The sequence below is a fragment of the Salvia splendens genome, chromosome 2, assembly GCF_004379255.2.
Source record: "Salvia splendens isolate huo1 chromosome 2, SspV2, whole genome shotgun sequence".
Taxonomy (NCBI): domain Eukaryota; kingdom Viridiplantae; phylum Streptophyta; class Magnoliopsida; order Lamiales; family Lamiaceae; genus Salvia; species Salvia splendens.
The window spans coordinates 28809409-28817281 of record NC_056033.1 but is presented as its reverse complement, the minus strand read 5'-3'; the positions used below and the strand labels follow the sequence as shown (position 1 = coordinate 28817281).

Below are 7873 nucleotides of genomic sequence, written 5' to 3'. Positions count from 1 at the left end.
CTTCTGATTTGAATCGAAAATATCTCTCAAGGAAATTCCAATACACACCTAAACATAATAGTTTGTTATTTCATTTAAATAGCTGACATAATGATGATAGAATACATGTGATAGAAACCAAGCCATAATTTTTAGTAGAATGCAGCAACTGTTTTTCATGAACGAGCTGAGGCCTGCAAGCAGGATCAACTGGAAAATCAGCCATGGTATGTTCATAAGGATGTTCTCGTCTTGTTTGTTGAGTAAACCATGTTTTCTGACAACTTGGATTCTATTTATCTCTACAACAGCTGCAGCGACGCAACATAGAACTGAGGAGATGAAGATCATGGCCATTCCCATTCATATGGCTGCTGTACCTTCTTGTTAGCCTGCTTTGTCGTATCTGGGATGGTGTACCTTAGGGGTGTCCAAACGGGTACCCGAACCCGAAAACACATTTTATACTACCCGATACCCGACCCGCAAGGCATTGCGGGTATACAGATACCTGCATCGAGTGTCCCGCACCTGCAGGCATAGTTAATTTAGTTAGTGTGCATCTGCCAATATTTGTATAGATTTGGTTAAGGGACTACTATTAAGTACTTAGGCGATGTGGGATAGTTTTTAAGCCTTGTGAATAAGCTCATTAACATCTTATATCTATCTATACACAACTCATGTTTTTATTTATATTTTCTGAGATTGACAGCATGCGAAGAGACACTCAGCATAAATTAAAGAGAATCAAGTGTAACAATGATTAATATTTTAACAAAATTTTAAATATGAAATGGAGTAGAAACTAAATAAGACGACACCTTCTATATACAGTAATTAATAAAAGTTACATACTAAGTTGGTAAACTATATAGTTACATGTAGAATATTAATCTAATTTCTTAGTTTACAATTATATTTAATAAATATTTTGGAAAAATGTTCTTTGACTTTATCTTACAATTTTAATGTTTGTTTATGCCTTTAGATACATTATTTTTTAGTCTTAAGTCCAATTATTTTTGTAAACTCTTTTGATAGTTATTTCATTTCAAATATTCGAAATTAATAATAAAAATTTATGTTTGTTTGATATCAAATCATCCCAAATTATATATTGACTTGATTCAAATTTATATGTTACTATTTGAATTTGAATGATATTTGAGATAGTAGCTAGAGGTGGTGGCTAACCAAGTTGTCCCACATTGAAAGAGAGATAAATAATAGAGGACTTGTGTAGTATAAATATAGGATATATTCTACTCTACAATTCTAATTGGGCATTTATTCGGGTATTTGTGTATACCCGATACCCGATATTTTGAAAATTTTACCACCTGACCCTGATCCCGATTTTTGCGGGTAACGGGTATCCGATACCCGACGGGTATTGGGTTGGGTTGGGAAATACCCGATACCCACTACCCGTTTCGACAGGCCTAGTGTACCTTGCCAAATACGACAAAGGTCATCCACATTGGGACTATCTGAGCTGAAATTTTGGTGTCTTTGACTTGTGCTACCGAGGAGAGTCTTCATTTGATCGTCGCTTGCTGGTTTTCACTCAAATCTCCTGGTGGCAGCTTCGTGCAGCCACCTGAATTCCAAGTAACTGCTAGTTCCCATAATATAGTATATATATTTTCAGTGATGAAGTAAACGGAATTAGATGACGGTTTTCTGTAGTGCCAAATAAACTTCCATGTGACTAGATTTCATAGCGATGTCTAGCTAGACGAGCGCATACATGAGTTAATAAGTAGGTGAAAACAAGCTGTTTGACCACTGCCTTTCTAGTGAATGGTTGGAATAGCAGCTTTCAATTTGCAACGATTTTGTAGGTAGCAAAGGTTTCATTCTCGGAGCACATGACATGTTATTTTGGTTCCACACTTGAACTTTGATGGCATAATATACAGATATAAACCCCGAATTAGGAGCCAATGTTGCATGCTGTTAACAAGTAGGTTGCATCCTCAGAATAGTCAAGACACTGCTTGCACAATCAAAAGCTTTGCTAAGTAACATATACGAGTTCTGGGCTCAATGATGAAAACATAACGAGCTACCAGCAAAGAGTCGACACAGCACGCATGAAGCCTAACAGAAGAACATGGGGAGCAGCAACACCCGACCCTGACTCATTGTGGCTAGATGATGTCTCTGATGCGTCTTCAAACTTCATCCACTGCCCCAACTGGCTCGCAGCCAAGTGAGCATAGCATATGGGTGCAACTGCAATACAGCAATCGTGTTAAACAACAAACTGGAAAGCCACAACTAAATTGCTATGAAGCAGTACAGTTCAAACAAGTTTGTAAGCAGTAGATTTCATTACCAACAGATATTGCAGTGGTGCTGCGCTGGTACCTGCAATGAAGATCAAAATAATTATAGAATGAGAGAAGGATTTGATAAATTGCACTGCGTATGTTTTCATCCATCAGCTTACACATAGGACAGCGAGTGAACAAGCTCATCGGGAGAGAAGCCAACCTCATCCAATAGGACATGATAATGTGTTGGCCTTGTCGTCCCCTGCAAATGAAAGCATTCATTTCAAAGAGTACACATTTTTAAGACATGGCAAACTTTATTGTCTATTATTGTCCCTGCAAATCAGAATAGTATTAAGTAACAGTGTTATAAATTCATCCACATGTTTTTGATTGGCTCGAATTGAATTGAATGTACGATTGTGTCTCACCAGGCTGCACATTATCAGGAGAATTTGTCTGGAAGAATTTTGTATGGTGATTTTTCTGTGCAATAATGATCACAAATTTGGGAGACCAGTTCGGGTCGAGGAACTTGCATGCCTGGGGAAATTGAATATGCTTTATCATCTTGATGAGAGAAAAAGAAAGGCAGCATAAGCCTTATGTATTGAGGTGCTGGCTTGAGGACCTACCTCTATAATCTGATTTAGTTCAATATTCACAACCTGATTAAACTGGTTTTCACTTACACCATCTCTGCAGAGTTCATGCGAAGCAAAGATCTTAGAACAAACAAAACAAAACAAAACAGAACTTTGTTGAATAAACAAAACAAAACTAAACAAAGTAGAACTAAGTGGTGGAATCAGATAGTTTCTGAACATGATCTCAGCACTGTTGTGCAGGCACCAAGAATATAGGTTCAACCATTACCTGAATATGATTATCTGGTCCGGCTTCCTTTTCCCAGAACTAACATAGAAATCCACAAGAAGTTCACTGCACATTGAGGTAAACAAGGGCCAGAAAATGAAGACCAATAAAACTCACATGCAGACCACATATATAAAACAATTGTTTGCAGGGAGTAAAAAACTTCACCGCATAATGCCATCATCTTCAGTTTCTGACACCCGTGTTTGTATAGGGAATCCATCATTTCAAGTTTGGGAGATTGAGTTCGAACAGAACAGCAGCCCTATAACGACAAATTGATGGCCACTGCCTCGAGCTAACTACCTCAAAGTAAAAACAAAAGAAGTCTCTGATTGAGAATCCACATTCCATGAAGACCATAATGCATTGCTTAAAGACAATAATTAAAAACTTAAATCTACACAAATGGTAGAGGAGTAATACCCTATGGATATATGCACAATGGCTAGGAGAATAAAGACATGGAACTTAAGGAACTTAACCGCAGCAATGGACGGAATATCAGACTGTCCAGGTGAGCCATGAGACACATCCCTTCCGAGAATAAGAGTGGGGATCTTTGAAACCACTGGAATTGTAGGGGGCAACTCACCTGCTAGCATTGAGCTCACACCACCGAGCTGACAGGAAGAAACTATCAACATAAGTGCTACAAAATATACACAACCTAGACATTGATCCTCAGCATCACATAATAAAAATTTCATGCATCACTAACTTTTGCATTAATCTTCACAAGCAAATTTGTCAGATATTGATCATTCACTCGTATTGGAGCTAGACATTGTGTAACAACTCCAAAATCAGACAAGCATTTACGCTTCCAAGGGCCTACAAACAACAGTTCGATTTACAATCACATCCTGAACTGATCTAATTTTCATTGAAATATTCCAGGTCATGGATATATAAAAGCATATATATACCATAACTGTCACAGTTTTTTTCGGTCTGGAAGCAAACAAAGCAGAAACCTAGGTGCGTCAGGAAGCTTTGACTGCATCTCTTCCAACAGCTTCTCCACCCTGACTAGGGGAGGTGCTGATTTTCTACAAACACACCAAAGGGATCTTCTACATACTGACAAAAGAAATGTACTATGATCAAGGGAAATACTTCAAGCACAAAGCATGTTAATAGGACATGGAGAGAACATACTACTCCTTTTGCTTCGCCAACTTTCTTCAGGTCTCTAATCAGGCCATCTGTATCACAGCAGGGGGCAGAGAAGTTGACAACAGCCCAACGCTCTATCTTACATGGATTAGCAAATTTCTGACCAAAAGATGACATATTTCTTAGATCTGCTCAGACTAAAATTTGGATATCTTACAAAGAAAATAATGATATGCACTATGCAGCTGACCTTGTTGTTAAAGTTCCATCTCCCATTACGAACAAACAAATCATCACCATTGCCAACTTTGTATGCTAGCAAAGTAAGCAGCAGTGACCATTCACAAAATATAATAAACTATTTTGAACCAACTTCTACATGTGCATATATATGTGCAATACGTATACAGAAGCAAGGTGCAGCACATCATACCTTGGGGGTAGGCAGAACACGCCCTTCAACCTGAGTAAAGCTACTACTGATTGAAACCCCACAAGAACGAAGCATTGGCTCAGTTATTGATTTTCAAAGCCTACAATCAGAAAGCAATAAAAGAACTTAGAAACACTTAATAGTAACACAACAGTTGGATACTAAACCAGATACTGGGACGGACTAACACTTAATAAGGCTTACATTACTCAGAACCGACATCCTTTCTTGTTATAAGGTTTCTGCCGAGATTTCTCCACCAAGGAGGATCATTGGAATGTTGGTACAGCTTTTGTGTAACGTAAATTCTGCCGAAAACAAGGAACCATACTGCTGGGTTCGGCAAGGCAAGAAACGTTATTTTGTACTCTTGATTTGTTGGACTAGTCGTAATCCTCAAATTCTTAAGTGTGCGTTTGGCCTGGTAAAATTTGAATTTGAAGAAAGTTTAGTAAATAAAGAAATAATACATGAAATCAGCCAATCACATAAAGATCAAGATGCTTTCTTCTAACCTTAGCCCAATCAATACCTACTCGACGAGACATCTTCAAGAATAACAATGAACTCATGTTTATTACGAGGAAGAGAACCAATGGTGAACAAGCTTTTCTCTCCATCATAAGCAAACTCCTTGCTGGCCAACTCAGTATCATATATGTCTCACGTACTCGATCAAGCACTTTCCTTCCAACACCCTTTCCATCACCTGGCCCAAATCATATGCTTTTAAAAACATGAAAAGAGACAATTTGCCAGCAATACATACACTGTAGTGAAAAAAGTGCCCATCAACACTGACCACATTCACTTTGAAGTGATTTGTTAGGACAGGGACCCTATTTCCTCTTGTTCCAAAGCCACGTCTCGCCATTGGGATCCTCGAAACCTTTTTGGATACTGGTTCTGGATCAGCTTTCAAAGGAGTAATATTTGGAGGAGCTGGAGGAGGAGGCAAAGCCTCCGTAGCCCCATTACCACCATCATGCTCGGGTGGTACCCCATCACCATTATGCTCCGGTGGATCCATTGTCGAATCTATCAAAACATATAAAGTCATCGTGAACACCAACAAAGGTCGCCTGAACACAGCATCTGTTACAGAGCTAAAAATGACACTAACATGAAAATTTTCAAGAAGTCCTACCTGTTGAGCTAATTGGATATTTTCCAGTTGCACAAAAAAAATTTGAATACAATGAACAATGAGTAACTCTTGCAAGACATTAACCATTAGATATGGCTACACAACCGTTCAAAATTTAAATGAATATGTATCATGTCTGCATGAAAAACTTTAAGAGTCGGTGACAAAAACTGGAACAAGATCATCAAATTGATTTTAAAACTTCTTGAAAGATCAAAGCATGTCAAAAAAAAAAACCAGGGCAATCAGTTTAATAAATTTAGGAAAAAAAATTACAGTTCAATTAAACATAGTATTAAGTTTCAAGTTAATCTTTAATTAGAGAACGATTTGACGTAAATACTAAATTTTTAATTTAATCATCTGTCCACCATTTAAGAATTATTTGTGCTTTTAGTTTTCCACGATTTATATAATCATTTATCTTATTTCCATTTTAGTATGTTACCCTACATTCCATCAATTTTTTACACTTATAATCTAATATAAAAATTATACTAAATGAGCCTCACATTTCACTCAATTTCTCCATTTACATTTTCTTTACAAAGTCAAATAATTTCTGAAATAAAATGATTATTGGACATTATAACATTGCCATAATAGGATTAAAATATTATATTATATTATATTATATTATATTATATTATATTATATTATATTATATTATATTATATTATATTATATTATATTATATTATATTATATTATATTATATTATATTATATTATATTATATTATATTATATTATATTATATTATATTATATTATATTATATTATATTATATTTGCATTTAGTAAATATACCTTAATACCCCTACATGTATAAAACGGTTAATTTATTACTCCCTCCATTCCATAGTAACAGGGGCACTTGTTTCCGGCACGGAGAATAAGAAAGGGATGTTTAGTGTTTTAAGTGGGATTGTTAATTAAATAGATTAAGTATTTATTTTCCTTTTATTTTAATCAACTAAAACAATTGAGCACACCCCCTCCCAAATTCAAACCAATTGAGCAGCCACACTCCAAACGAATTCGGTGCCCTAGTTCATCAATCTTCTCTCCCTCTCATCGCCCTCCATCTTTGCTGTCAATGGAATCTGAAATGAGCCTCATCGTGCAGGATACTCCCCCTTGGCGTTACCGTAGCCGCAGCCCTCCACTCCGGCGTAACGTGAATCGGTCTTTGTTCAGAAGAGTTATTGTCGCCCCGAGTTCAGATTTTGAAGGTTCAAGGTCCGATCCAGTTGTTTCATTTAGGGAATCGGAGACGGTGGTGCCGGTGGGAGGAGAATCCTCCGCAGATCCAGCTGTGCTACAAAATGCAGCAAATTGGGTATCAAACGATAGGTTTGTTTCTCATTTTTTCATAAATTAAAAGTTTAAAGTAAAGGGAACGAAAAATGTAAAGAACAGGAACAGGAACAGAAAAAGAAAAATGAGATGGGAATAGAGAAACAAACCTGTCATTTGATGTCCAGTTTGCTGCGTTTTGTAGCATAACAGAGGATACTCCTCCAGTGCCGGAGACTCTGTATCCGTTTGAGGACTCTGGTACGGTGGAGACCGTTCTACCGTTCGAAGACTCAACCGCGGTAGTGCCGGAGATGGTTTTTTTTTACGATTCCGACATGGTGGTGCCAGAGATGATTCCTCCTTGTGATGAAACTGACACGGTGGTGCAGGAGACTGAACTCTCATTTGACTTCTCGCAGTCATTTTTGCCCACATCGACAAAGGTACTTTAGTCTCTTGTTTTAGTGAGGGGCAGGTGTAATTGAAGGGGCTGAGCATGTTGAAGGGGCTGAGCATGTTGAAGGGGTTGAGCATGTTGAAGAGGCTGAAGAGGTTTAAGCTATGGCAATGCACATTATGTGTTTTTTAGTGAAAAATGGCAGTGCATGTTAGATTTTGTTAAGCTAAAGGATTGCATGAGTATTGCATTATGTTGACAAACATAATGCATAAATCATGCATATTTTTGTAAAGCTTTTTGAATGGAAATTATTTTGTATGTAGACATGAAATAGTAATG

The 7873-nt window shown here is 37.2% G+C and overlaps 1 pseudogene; it reads right to left on the bottom strand.

The window, feature by feature from the left end:
- Positions 1–1876: 1876 nt before the first annotated feature.
- LOC121777797 lies at positions 1877–5719 on the bottom strand (annotated as a pseudogene).
- Positions 5720–7873: the final 2154 nt, after the last annotated feature.